Source organism: Silene latifolia, chromosome Y (genome assembly GCF_048544455.1).
Source record: "Silene latifolia isolate original U9 population chromosome Y, ASM4854445v1, whole genome shotgun sequence".
In the NCBI taxonomy this organism is placed as follows: domain Eukaryota; kingdom Viridiplantae; phylum Streptophyta; class Magnoliopsida; order Caryophyllales; family Caryophyllaceae; genus Silene; species Silene latifolia.
Genome location: NC_133538.1, coordinates 310,083,842 through 310,099,014, shown reverse-complemented (window position 1 = coordinate 310,099,014; position 15,173 = coordinate 310,083,842). Strand labels below are relative to the sequence as shown.

The window sequence follows — 15,173 nt, the reverse complement described above, 5'->3', positions numbered from 1 at the left end:
TCGCCCCGAGTCATTTACTGCTAAGTTGTTGTACTACCGTAGTGAACCGAGTTCCCGACATGTCCCCCTCTTATTGATAGTTTTAAATCATTTTCCTGCTTATCTGCTCTTCTCTTTATTTCTCTTCCTTCAACTCCGTAGTTTAGAACCAAAAATTTAATCAACACCAATTGTTACCATAGGATTAGAAATAGATAGCTGTAGTTGCATTCCTCCCTGTGGATTCGATACTCGACTGCCTCTACTACATTTTTAGTTGAGACCGTTAGGTTTTATTTTTGACAGGTACGCGACAGACGTGTCACTCTATACCCACCGAGGAGGATCTACCAAATGGTACTCCTACCCCACAACATCTCACCGGTAATTTTATTGCCAAGTCCGCCTTCATTCAACTAGTTGAGAGGAGCCAATTCGGGGGAATGCCTAGTGAGGACCCTCATTCTCATATGGAAACCTTTTGCGATTATTGTGAAGCTATCTCTCAAACGGGCGTGACTCAAGACCAAATAAGATGGGTCTTATTTCCTTTTTCGTTAATCGGCACCGCAAAGCAATGGTTGAAGGGCCTTGATAAGGCCACCCTTGGAATAGATTCTTGGAAGAAGCTAGCTCTAGCTTTCTACAAAAAATTCTACCCACCGGAAAAGACCAATATTCTAAGAGCTCAAATTACGGGTTTTAAGCAAAGGGATGAAGAATCTTTGTATGAAGCTTGGGAGCGGTTCAAAGGTATTTGTCGCTCATGTCCTCACCATGGACTTAGCGAATGGTTTTTAGTGCAACAATTTTGGAATGGTTTATATGAAGATTCAAGGAACATTCTCAATATGGGATCAAATGGAATGTTCACCGAAGTTGATGACAATCAAACATGGAACAAGATTGAGGAAATGGCGGTCCATAATTCACAATATAGTAGGCCTCGCAAGGCTACTAGAGGAGGAAAGTATGAAGTGGACACCGTTACTCAATTGGGTGCTCAACTTAGTGCTCACATTGACACAATCAACTTGAAGTTTGAACAAGCTATGGCTAGACTTGAGGAAAACTCAAAATCATCAAAGCATCATGTCAATGCCATGACGGCATCCTCATCAATCCCAAGCGGGATATGTGAGAATTGTGGAACCTTGGGTCATGACTCAAGTGAATGTAGGGGAACAACCGAACAAGTTAATGCTTTCCAAGCTTACAAAAGTGGTACCCTTATTCAAATTTTTACAATGAAAACACCAAGTTCCATCCAAATCTCTCATACAAAAGCCAAAATGTTCAAAACCCTCAAACAACATACACTCCACCACCCATGAGAAATCAAAATCAAAGACCCTTTTACAATCAAAACCAAGGCTACCAAAATCAAAATCCATACAATCACCACAATGACCAAGGTTTTGATGTCCAAAAAGCGGTCCTCCAAATGCAAAACAATCAACAAGAATTTTTCACCCAAATGCAAAAAGATAGCCAAGCAAAAGACACCACCATCAACAACATTCTAGCTCACACCAAGATGTTGGAAACACAATTGACTCAACTAGCATCTTCAAGCTCACAAAGACAAAAGGGGCAATTACCACCTCAAAGTAATCCCCCTAGACATGAAACGGTTAGTGCCATTCACTTGAGAAGTGGTACAAGATATGAGGCACCAAAGGAGCAAGTTGAGGATGAAGTTGTGAGAGCTAGTGAGAATGAAGTTGTGGTGCAAAGCCCCAAAGAAGGGGAATCATCAAAGGAAGAAAGTTCAAAGGAAAATGAAGACAAAGCCAAAGAGAAGGAGCCCATTGTGATTAGACTTCTTTTTCCAAGTCGTCAAGCCAAGCCCAAATTTGATGATCAACTTGGAAAGTTCATGGAAATTGTGAAGAACTTAGAAGTCTCAATTCCTTTCACGGAATTAATCAATCACGTTACGGCCTATGCAAAGTACATGAAAGATATCCTCACAAAGAAGAAGTCGATCCGGAAACTTGAGACTATCGCCTTCACTAAGGTGAGTAGTGCAATACTTCAAGGGAGTTCACCTCCAAAGTTAAAGGATCCGGGAAGCTTCTCAATACCGTGTACCATTGGCGACACAACGATCAACAAAGCCTTATGTGATCTAGGGGCTAGTGTGAGTGTCATGCCGTACTCGGTAAGTAAAAGGTTGGGAATGGGAGAGCTTAAATGCACCAATATCACTCTTCAAATGGCCGATAGATCGACGAAGACACCATTAGGGATATGGGAAGATGTCCCCGTGCGAATTGGGAAGTTTTTCATCCCGGTGGACTTTGTCATTGTTGATATGGAGGAAGATTCCAACATTCCAATCATCTTAGGAAGACCTTTCCTACACACCGCGGGTGCGGTGATTGATGTGAAACATGGAGAGCTCACTCTAGAAGTGGGAGATGAAAGCATAACTTTTAATCTTGACAAAACCATGAGAGCTCCTCGTTTGCATGAGCCATGTTTTATGATTGATCATTATAGCCGGAAGGATGAAAGGAAGAAATCGGAACTCCAATGGAGGAAGAAAGTTGAAGATGCTCCATTCAAAGAGCAAGTGAATTGTGACAAGGAGAGCTTGCAAAGCTCATCAAAATCAACCAAGGAAGAAGATGATAGCCTCATTGGCCAAGAGAAGAAATTGGGAGAGTTGTCTCCATCTAAGCAAGAGATTTTCAATGATCAACTCAATGAAGTTTGTGGTCTTTGGGACGACGAATTTGAAGGGATCTTTAATCCCTACATTGGGCATGCCATCGATCATGATCAACAACAAGGGCCACGGTCTATTGAGGACCTCTACCATAACAATGAACAAGCTTTTGATTACTTCTTCAAAGTGTTGAGCAACATCAACAACACCTTGAACATGCCCCCTTGACATCTCATCAAGAATGAGAGTTTGGTGGAGTCCTCCCTAAACCACCACTTGTAAATATTTCTAACTCCCTAACTTACATTTCAATTTTTGTATTGAATTTTTGTCATTTTTGGATTTATTTTTACTTTGATCAAAATAATTGTCATATAAGAGAGAAGTGAGGGAGGGACTAATAATTTTAATTGATGTGTAGTGCTTTACCTTAGTGTGGGGATGGCAATTGCCTAGGCTATTCATGCCTTAGTAGTGCCCCCACAATGAAGAACACAAGATTTGAAAGAAAGAAAGAAAGAATGATAAGGGAATGCGTTTGTGCACGGATGGAATCAATCCGTGTACACAGGACAATCCGAGCGGATTCCTGAGAATCCGCCCGTCTGAAGAAGATCCGAGCGTCCTGCTAAGAAGACGCCCGTCTTGGGCTGTGTTGAAATTGCAAATTTCTTGACTGTCAAAGAATCCGAGCGGATTTCTGGAAAGACGCCCGTCTGACAGAATCCGTCCGTCTTTTGAAAAAGACGCCTGTCTCAAAGTCAAGAAAAACAAAGAAAATCTCTCGGATCGAAATCCGTCCGTCCCGCACGAAAATCCGCCCGTCCCATCTCAGAAGAATCCGAGCGGATTCCCCAGAATCCGCCCGTCTCTAGGCGGGATTTTGAAAATTTTGAAGCTGTAGAATCCGCACGGATTGCGCCCAAATCCGCACGGATTGTCCCTGTGTTTTGAAATTGCCGAGTTCTTTAAATACCCATCCCACTTTCATTCATTCATTCATTCATTCATAAACACTACCCACAACATCAAAACCCTCATCCTCTCCATCTTAAAAACAAAAAAACCTCAACAAAATCCACCAAAATCAAATCAAACCATCTTTCAAACAACAAATCAATCACTCCATCTTCATTAACAATCAAAACCAAGAACAAATTCTTCAACCTTTGAATCGATTTTTGTTCTCATAAAGGTAAAGCCTTTCACCTTCAAAATCGATTTGGGCATTCTACAAATTGAAGATTTTTGACTCTCTACTTGGTTAGTTCATCAAATGGCAAGAACAAAGGGAGCAACAAGGGCAACAAAGGCACCAAAAGCAAAGGCTCTCTCTCAAAGGCAAAAAGCTCTACAAGCAAAGAAAGCTTTGGCAATGGTGGTATCAACACCAAACTTGGTAGTGCAACAACAACAACAAATTCCTATGGAAGCATCACCTTCTACTCCTAATCGATCAACTCTTGCATTTTCCGGAGGTAACTTTCATTTCCGATACCCATAGAAATACATTTGTCAAGTTTGCTATGAAACAAATTCAATCCACCAAATTCATATGTCAAGATGCCTTAGAGAAGTTGGGTGTTCTTGAACAAACAAGAGTCTTTTTCAATGCCATGGGTTTGAAGAAATTGTTTGAAATGAAGGAAGTAACATACCCCTCTCTTGTCTTGGAATTCTTAAGTTCTTTAAAAGTGACAAAAGTTGAGAATAGGGAAAATATTGAGTTTCGTCTAGCTAACACTAGTAGACGCATTACCTTTCCTAATTGGGTGAAATTTTGGGTCTTAGTGATGAACATAAATTTTATAAGCAATATGGGAAGTATGATCCCGAGCCTCTTTGGGAGGCAATCTCCGGGAAGAAATTTGAAGATTTTCATGCTTGTCGTGCTCTTTTGGTCCATCATCCGGGCATAAGAATATGGCACAAAGTTGTGGGAAATACCATAATTGCTAGGAAAGACACCAATCATTTCACGGGACTCGATTTTATTCTCCTTGAATCAACTTTGAATATTGGAAGAATTCACACCAAGCCTTACAATTCTTTGAGGCTATTGGTTGATAGATGGCTCCATGTAGATAGTGGGAAGAAGGGTCAAACCGTTATTGTTAATGGCGGCCTTGTCACGGTCCTAGCCAAGCACTTTGATCCTAATTTCAATAAGGATAGCAAGTACAAGGCTAAGGATGGTGGCCATCTTATTGATATGTCCATCTTGATTAACAAGTTTAAGTGGGTTGCTCACAATACCCTTGATACCAAGTATGGGTGGCTTACTAGTGAGGCTCGATCATTCACTTTACCCGCAAAGATTTGCCGTCTTAGTGTCCACCGGACCAACTATTTACTTCCCCTATCCGAAGAAGCCGAGTACATCATTCAACAACAAAAGGGTGATCATGAAACTCCCTCCTCATCCATTGTTATACCACCTTACCCCTTTGTGTATGAAGAGTTCAAACCGCAAGGAGTTGAAATTGGAAAAGACTATGTCACTCTTCTTATGCAAGCCATGCACAAGCAAGCTTATGAAGATCAGAAGAATGCATATTTGGCTCAATATCCTCCCCTCCTACATCTAGCTAGGCAAGGACTCCTTGATCCATCTTGTCCTTTGCCTAGTTGGGCGGATAGAGAAGCCTTATTTCCGGGTGCATCAAGGGACGTGGTGGAAGATAATGAGGTTGTTGGAAATGGTGAAGAAATTGATGATAATATTGAGGAAGAAGCAAGTGGAGATGAAGAAAGAGATGGTGAAGATGATGATGAGCAAGATAATGGAGAAAGTGATGAAGAAAGTGCCAAGGAAAGTGGCAATGTGACCGCTTCTCATGAGGGAAGTGGTGATGATAATAGCATGATGGAAGACTAGCCTTGGAGACTCCTACACTCCCATGGTTTGTCTATATCTCTTTGTATTTTATTTCATTTTGATCATTGTTAGTTTAGTCCTAGCAACACCAAAGGACTCACACCTCGGTTCCATTGAGGTGTTCTTTCTTTATTGTTCCCAATTTTGAAAATCCAAAATGACAATCTAGTTTCATGCATAGCATAGTGTGTGCATGAACTCCCCCATGCTTTGACATTAGCAATAGTGTCTTATTTGGTTTGGGGAAGTTAATGCATACACAACGGGAGGTAATCTAAATTATCCTCTCCGTCATAACAAAAACCATGCATCATGTAGTATAGCTTAGTGTAGAATTGCATTTAGTATAGAAATCATGCATCACCTTTGCATAATTTCCATCATTTTGGCCATTGAGGACAATGCCCATATTAGTGTGGGGATGGGAATTCTAACACTTAACTTTTATTCAAAAACCATAAAAATTGAAAAATTTCAAAAATCATAAAAATTTAAAAATTGAAAAACCAAAAACAAGTTCATTTCCTTTGTATATATTGTCTTGTATATATTGTGTTTGTTTATCCTTGTTCACTTTTATTGACTACGCCACATCCGAGACATGAGGATATTGAAGACCGCATGGTATGATCTTTCCAATCTCCTTTTTCCTCTTTATGTTAATGACTATGTGGCTTTATTTTGATTGATGCGGTAAAAACAATGTGAACTTAGGACTTGCATTTAGTTTATATGTCATATTAGTTGGTAGAATCATTTGCATTAGGATGTTTATATGTTAGTTGCATCATAGCATGTAGTTGCATGTTAGAAAATTTTGCGAAACCGTCTACTTGGGAAGCTTGACAAGTGTATATAGGCCCTAGTAGATGCTTTTTATTCTTAAGACTTTGCTTGTTAGAATGCTTGTAAAACACCCTAGGATGTGTCATGCTAGTATCCTTTGACCCATGGTTTAAGGCCTAGTCGAGAGTACCTTGTGGTGTGATAACTCCTTGGCTACCGTTTATTCTAAGGTGACCCTTGAAACCATGCATACTTCTATCATTCATCCATGTTCTACCACATTTTTGTCATCAAAGGGAATGGGCACAAAAAGAAATCAATTTGAGTCCAATGAAATGAAAAATGAAAGAAAGTTTGCAAAAATGCATCAAAAGAAAAGAGGAGCAAAATAGAACTCCTAAAGCTTCAAATACAAGGCACCCTCGTTACTAATTGGGGTGACTTTGAAAATGTTCAAAAAAAGAAATTCAAAAAGTTGTCAAGTATTGAAATGCCAAAAATCAAAAGAAATGGCAAAGAAAGTGTTCTCAAATGTCAAATGCCAATGAAATTGGGGGGAAAACAAAAATAAAAGCAAACTCCCAAAGTGAAACTCAAATATCTATCGATCCCTTTATCCATCGTATCCATTTTTGTGCATGCTAGAGAGGGGATTTACCCTTCTTCTTGTCTAGGCAAGAAGGGGAATTCCGCGATCCTCAAGTGTTTCTAACACCATAGGGAGTCTACTCTTGACAAAAGCATTTAACGATTGAGGACAAAGGTACCCTAGCTTGACACCTTTTGGAGGTGATTTATTGGTATCCTTCTAGGCTTAGTAGTTTGAACAAATTGCATCTATGAAGGATTGTGTACCCTTGAATTGCTTCCCTTGTAGATAATTTCCGCCACTTAGATGAGGAAAGTGGCTATTCTTTTTGTAGATGCATCCATTATGTGATTTTTGTGTGCTTAATGTTTGGATGTGTCGCCATTTTGGCAAGACCCACCTTGCCTTGCAAGAAGGCATCCTACCTCATGGTTGTCTTGTTGTGAGTTGAAGGGGCGGAGTGAGACCCGCTAATTGTCTCATATCGGCTATTATTATTAGGTTAGGTTAGTATTGGTCCTAGTCTTTGTCACCTCTTTACTCGGGACGAGCAAAGGTTCGGTTTGGGGATATTTGATGTGACCATAATTGGCGCATATTTAGCCCCCGAATTACCATTGTTTTCATGCTTTTTAGTGCCTATTTGGGTCATTTCTTATCTTTAGTTCTTTGTTTTGCATATTCTTTGAGATTTTGATCCCTTGGTAGGAAAGGAGTAAGAATCTTGCATTTTCATGGCAAAACGAGGCTAAATTGATTGTATTCAATGACCAAGCATCAAGGAGAGACAAGACTAGAAGGCCTTTGTACATAGCATAGTAGAAGAGCATAGTTGAGAAAGGATCCTTGAGTCCCCAAGGAAATCCCCAAGGAATTCATGAAGAAAAGGGAAGAAAAGAAGAAGAAAAGATGCTGCCAGACAATCCGAACAGATTGTACACAATCCGTCCGTCCGCCCAAGCCCAATCCGAGCGTCCCGCAAAGGAATCCGCTCGGATTCCCCCTCGCCAATCTGAGCGTCTTGCCCAAGGATCCGCTCGGATTCCTCAGCCCAGATCCGGCCGTCCCGACTCCCATCCGCACGGATTTCAAAAAGACAAAGACGTTTTCATTCTTCAAGCCACGATAAGAGAAGCCCTTCTCTCGAGAATACCGAGTCTCCTTGCTCAACTTAAAAGTGTAATTACTAGTTTAGCCCTTAGTTAACCCTAATGCATCCTCCCTAATTTTCACTATAAATACCCCATTAGTCTAATTAGAGGAGCATGTTCTTCTTATCAATAATTAGTGTAGTTAATATTAATCAAATCTCTCTTCAATATTGTAATCAAATATTAATCAAGTTTTAATCCAAGTTTTAGTTCTTTAATCTCTCTCTTGTTCTTACTTTATTTTGGGTAATTGAAGATTATTTGGGTTATTATTGGGAGATTGACAACCTCTCAATCTAGGATTCAAGTACTTCTATTATTCTTGCTTTATTATTGGAATCATTAGTAGGTATAATCTCTTAATCCCTTTTTAATTATTGCTAATTACTTTCATTTATTCATCATGTTTCATTATGTTAGTATGATTGACAACCTTTCTAGCATGATCAATATGATAATGAGTGAGTAGTCTCTTAGCTAGGGTTTAATGGGTGATTAGGGAAACCAACATGGGGAATGATTCATGCTTAAATTAATATGCTTTCATATCTTATTTGCTTGCTTGTTTTGATCTTAATACATGCACATGTTATATTTGATGAAATGCTAAGCCTATGAATCCTTGCATTTACTATCATCTTCTATCCTTTCAACTTGACTTGTAAGACATAACCCAACTCGAGTCTTGTTAGACCATGCATGTGTTGAGTAGGAAAGATTAAGTCGACTTGTAGGTGTTGTACAATCTAATCGATTCGGCTCCGGGACCCAAACTTTCCTAGGATTGTAAGATATAACCCAACTCAATCCATCACAACAATAATTGCTTGCTTATAATTTGAGAACATGTTTGTATGATCATATCCCATGAATCCCCTATGAACCCATGACACCCTAGTGCCTTTAATCAATTGTTTACACCCCTTATTTTATTTACCTTGTTAGTTTATTTTCATTGCTATTTTAGTTTAGTAACCTTCTACATCAACCCAAATTGTGACACCCCTTAGACACTACTAGTTACAATAGAATTCTCATTTCAATACCCGTCCCTTGGGATCCGACCTTTACTTACCTCTTTACTAATTGTAGAGTTGTTTGTGAAGTATAAATTGTGTTTTGTATCGACCATTGACCAACGACCACATATGCTTAATTTGTGAAACGAAATGGACTCGATCACTTTGTATAACACTAAGGTTTCATGTTATCATAACTGTATAGGGAGGTTTTATTTAGCTGTGCGGGCAAGACTCTCACACGAAGTCATATGAAGAGTTTGCTTCTTGATCGTCGAGTTCATACAGATGTCATTTCTGTGTGGTGTGATTATTTGAATGAGGGAAACAAATTCAGAAATCGTAAATGCCCTTGCCGTCTATTTATCACAGAGACAACTGACGTAGGTGTTCCATGGCTGTTCTCAACCTGTACGACATTGAAAACAAATGCATGAAGTAACCTTCTAGATGCATGAAATACCAATCTAGGTGCACTAAACAACACTGCACATGCATCATATAAGGGTCCAATTATTACAGGTTTTTATTCTCTAATATGGGTCACATAATTTAATGAACATATTGACTCATTGGATATCAAATTTGTAGACGTGGAGATGGTAAGTCCTTCAAGATTTTTACATTACCATGGTTGTTCTCAACTAAGTGTCTTTCTTTTCATTGTTGTCTTTGTTTTCAATGTCGTACAAGTTTTCATTCCTATTGTTACACCCTTCCGATTTGTCTTCTGTTACCATGTTAGTAAAAAGATGTTAGAAGTGATGCACTTGATGCGTCCGTCAACTGACTATTCTCGCCATGTTAGACCTGTGGTATGTCTTCAGATCTTTTCGCAATAAAGTGCCTGATTTTCGTCTAATTTTTGTGAGAGATTATTTACTTGTCATTGTTTTACCTTTATCAGAAGAACTTGTTGAGTACGCTTTCAAGTAAGATTCCAAACTTGGTGTCTTCATGGCTTTTGATTCCTAAGTTGTATATTCCGCACGTTGTCGTTGATGTCGAGCATGATACTGGAATCTACCTCATGCATTATATGGAGATGTACAACGGGGTTAAGGGACGCTTAGGTTCAAAAGTGGGTTGTTAAGGGAGTAAGTCTGTATTATTTAATTCAACTTTTCTTTGTATGTGCATTAAATATGAAGGCACTGATGTTGATTTCTTTTCTTGTTATTTTTTAGAGAGTTGATGTTAAACGTTATGTTGTGATGGTTTGCAATGAAATTCTAACTTGGCGATACAACTCTTACAAACTTCAAGTGACGGCTGCAGCAAAGGCTTACAAGGATGGTGGTCAGATTCGGTAATGCGAAATCTTAAGGAGTTTCAACTTCCGTTTTTCCGGTTTTCCCTGTTAATCAAGGAACTTTTATTTTCCCCTTTTTTCAATAATCAAGCGCCACACGATGATTTATCATATACAGATGCACACTTGATCAATTATATTCGGAATAATGGGAAGAATATGGAGTAAGTTCTAACTGATCATACAACTTTTTTAAAACTTCAGTTTTGTCCACTCTTTGTTGTTCCGTGTTTTCTAATTACAACATGTGCATCATTAGTGAGGTCGTTGTAGAAATTGATTGGTTGCAAGCTACCCCAGACGCGTTGCAGACCTTGTTGCCAGGAAATTGGGTAATGGATATGGTTATTGATGCTGTTGGTATTCGTACTACAATCGAAAATCCAAGTGTTATGTATTTTCCGACAATCATAAAGGTATTCCTATTCCTTATTGAATCAAATGCTTGTTTTTGGTTTTTGGAATTACAAAGAATTTTGACAAATTTTTCAAATTTCAGGGAGTTGTCGGTAAAAAGGGGTTTCGAAGTCAATACGTCCTACTTGACCCTCAATCTAAACACAACCCAACTGGTAAATAAACATTCTCTTACTTTTTTTTTCCATGCACTTTTTTTTCAATGCACTTTTTTTTTCATTTTGAAGTCGATACATCCTACTTGACTACTTTGTAATATTTCAGGCTTTCTTTCCTTATTGTGTGGAGAGATCACATTGGTTTGCATGTGTTGTTGACTTTGGGAAAAGGATGAACTTCATACTCGAATCCAACCTGCCAAGGCGCCCTGAAGTCAGACAAAAAATTTTAGTTGAACATGTATGATTTATTAGGTTTTTGCACAAAAATATATTGCCCCTGACTTATTATATCCGGAAGGCTGCTCAACAGTTTTTGACTGCCCAAAATGCATTGCCGAATAAAAATACTGTTGGTGATCTTTATGTACATGAAATACCCTTGTATGTCCATGAAATAACATTCAACGTCCATGAAATACCCTTTTACCCTTGGAATAGCATCGACATTTATTTTTTAAAAGTTATGTCCGCACATTTAGCTGAGAGTTTATTCAAAGAGTTTATTCAATTTTGAATATGATATACGAAAGGCAGCTCAATGGTTTTCGACTTTCCAAAATGCATTGTCGAATAAGAATACTGTTGCCAATCTTTATGTGAAGGAAATAACCTTGTTTGTGCATGACATAACCTTGTATGTGCATTAAATACCCTTATACCACAATCACAATCACTCACTGTCTTGTTTTTGTATAGCTCCTGCCTTCTTTGGAGATCATCGCAAGAGACTCTCCGAGATACACAAGGTTGTTGGAGATCAAAACTTTTCAGTGGGAGGTTGTGCAAGTGCCTTGATAAAAGAATGGGTATTCTTGTGGAGTTTATTTGTTGAAGTGGCTAGAAAATTTGTGTGATCAAGCATCATGGACTGATGAGCGTTCTTACGAGGTATAAATTTTTCAACAAACGTTTGTAAACATTATTTAGTAATTTTTTTTTCAAGCCTTTCAATATCTGTTGTCAAATGAAATTTATATGTAGGATTTTGATGAATATGCTACGAATATGATTGCATGTCTCATCAAATGGAATCGAAACACGAGAAAGGTAAATATCAAGAACTTTCGAATGCCTAATTTAAATAATTCCTTATTTTAATCTTCTTTTCATTAGATTTTGTCTCGGAGTAATTTTTACGTAACAGTATTTCCCCCCGTTTTTTTTGTAGGATTATCAGTAGGTGTTATTTTCTAAACACTTGAGTCGAGTGATGTGCAAAGGGAGTGGCCGATGACGTAAACCAACATTCGAAACACTGAGCCATTTTTTTGATATGATTCCTTGAGTCAAGTGATGTGCAAAGGGAGTAGACCCTGGAATATTAGATTTTTGGTACATATTAGATTATAGAATATGTAATACACTAAGTCTTGAGAGTACATACTAGATTTTTGAATATGTAAGTCGTGTAAGACATGAAGTAATGTTTCTGGACTAATTCTGGAAACATGTCACGAGGCAATGAAAACGAGAGACAATATTCAAAATTGGACAACGAAAAGGTCGTACGTAAATATGTCTTACATCGTATATGCATTAAAAAATGTTCCACGTGCATGAAATAACAGTGTGCATGCACGAAATATGTAAGTCATGTGTCCAGAGTCAAATCCTAAAGTAATCTCAAGTGAACTTTTAAAATGTTGCATTTTCATTTAGATTTCGGAATTAGAAAACGTTCTTAATACTTGTCTTAATCTTGCATTATAAAACGTTCTAAGTGCATGAAATAACTATGAAAGTGCATCATAAAACCATGTACATTTCTCCGGTTTCTTAATATTTTCTCTCGTATCGTCACTTTGAATTTTAAAAACTTGTCGTACAGGTTCATTTCAATTGATCACATTTTAGTTTTTCATTTTAGATTACCAAATCTGGTGAAAAAGTGAATAAATTAATCGCCTTAAGGTTACTTGATACTCGCCTAATGTGTGCATGAAATAATTCTTTGTGCATGAAATACATGTAGATGTGCATGAAATACCGTCGTATGTGCACGAAATAATGGTGACAGGAAAACTCACGTTTTACATTCCACAAGTGTTACATTCATCAAATAAAATAAAAAAATGAATTATTCAATAAGGAAGATGTCCAAACATCTGTCAAATAAAATAAAAAGTCCCGAAATATTCAATAAGGCAAATGTCGAATGTATTAAATATTCTATAAATAAAATTACTCTACTCATTGTCGGTTGTCCTTCGGTCACAATTCCTGCTGTCGTGGTTCGCCATCTCCCCACAAGCCCTGCATTTTCTTTGCGGTTTCTTGTTCACTTCCCCAGCTCGATCTCTTTGTGAGATCAACCTTTTTCTCGAGTCTTTGTTTTTTCACTGCCTTGGAGGCAAAACCTTAATGTCACTAAGGATGCTTGTTCCTAAAAGCATTCCAATTTCAGCATTCTTTCCTTTACCTTTGCAATACCAGTATTGCCATTTTCATCAGGGGCTTTTTTTACCCTTTCCTTGAACTCACGCAAAATCCCAAGCAACTCATCACAATGCCCAGGACTCTGTTCAACGAGTGCCACACAAGTAAACAACTCTGGCCATAACTCAGCAACTTTGTTTTTCTGTACATCCATTGATGTACAATCAGCAAGCAACTGGCCATTAGGGCCGACGATTGGCTGGCAGGTTGCTAGTTTGCTCCACCGACTAAGTAGGTAGTCACTTGGAACTTTCTGAATTCCCCGATCTTTAAAGACACATAGAGCATGTCGACAGAGTATTCCATGTCTTTCAAATTTCTTGCAAGTGCATACCACTGAAACATCATCCTTCTTAAAACCAACCTTATACGTTTTGTTTCGAACTTGATCTATGATATCTGTGTACAGAATTTGGATAGGTTTTATCTTTTTCTTTATCCCCAACACCACATGAATAGCAACTGCTTCAACTTCCTTTTGAAACTCGCCGAAAATTGTTGGAGTGTAGATTTCTGATGCATGCTTTTCTAGTGCTAATGGAGTCGACAACTGGGGGAAGAAGTTTTTTTTATTGTGCAACGAGTTTCGAATGAGTCCATATTTGTGCATCCATCGCACTCTAAAATCTCATCCAAAACTCAACTAGGGTTAAATTAGGATTAGTGAAGTTGCTGAAAAAGTGGTTTTCTGACTCTGACCTAGAGGTTGTTCTCATCAAACCTCCTAAAAATAGGTCGCGAAAGTAAGCTGGAACCCACATATTTCTAAGGCTGTACTTCTCCTTAAGACACTCGTTATCCGACAACCCATGAGATTCAACTACGGTTGTCCACCTTTCCTCAAATTCAGGCGGCTCCACATCTTCGCTCCAAACACATCGGTTTATCTTCTTCAGAAACTCAGTATCTTTACATATTACAGGCCCGACCTTCTCAGGCAACTTTTTCAGTATGTGCCATATGCAATATCTGTGTTGCACCTTGTCTTTCCAGGCTAATTTGATTCCTTCTTATATCCCCGCATCTTCATCAGTTATCATACAAACTGGATGACGACCCCCCATAGCCTCTACGAATTTCGTAAATAGCCAAGCAAAGGAGTCCTTGCTCTCATTAATAATAAGTCCAGCCCCAAAGGTCACGCATCTCTTATGATTATCCACCCCCGTAAAGGGCCAAAAATCATCCTATACTTGTTTTTTCTAAAGGTCGTATCAAAAGAGGTTATGTCCCCAAATAGCAAATAGTTTTTAATACTAATAGGGTCAGCCCAAAACACATGTGACAATCGACCTATCTTGTCTACCTCAAAATCAAAATAAAAAGATGGACACATGTGTTTTATCTTCATAAAATGCTCAATAAGCATTTGAGCATCCCCCTCTAATAAATAATTTTTGATATCTCTAGAAAAGTTCTTAAAGTCTTCCAATGACGCACCCACATTCCTATAACCTCTAACATACTCCTTGAACAACCTATACGACTTAACTGGACCTATGTTATTTTTGGAGTTGTCAATTATCATTTTTTTGTGAACTACATTCAACTCTCTCGTTTGTGTCAAATGTACCATTGTTGATGGTGTTTGTGGCATATGATTATGACCTTCATGAAAATCATAAATTTAGTATTTACCCATATCAGGACCTTCCTCCAAAATTCGCTTAAATTTAATACACGAAGGACATTCTATCCTAGTCCTTTGCCTTCGGTGGTTTTTCCCTTTCACTTCACATACTCCAGCCTTATTACACACAACTTTTTTATG

The 15,173-nt window shown here is 38.3% G+C and overlaps 1 non-coding gene across 1 annotated transcript; it reads right to left on the bottom strand.

The window, feature by feature from the left end:
- Positions 1-656: 656 nt before the first annotated feature.
- Positions 657-763, bottom strand: LOC141635765 (small nucleolar RNA R71). Its single transcript, XR_012540427.1, has one exon. It is a non-coding gene; the product is annotated as a small nucleolar RNA R71 (small nucleolar RNA).
- Between the last annotated feature and the right edge of the window lie 14,410 nt (positions 764-15,173).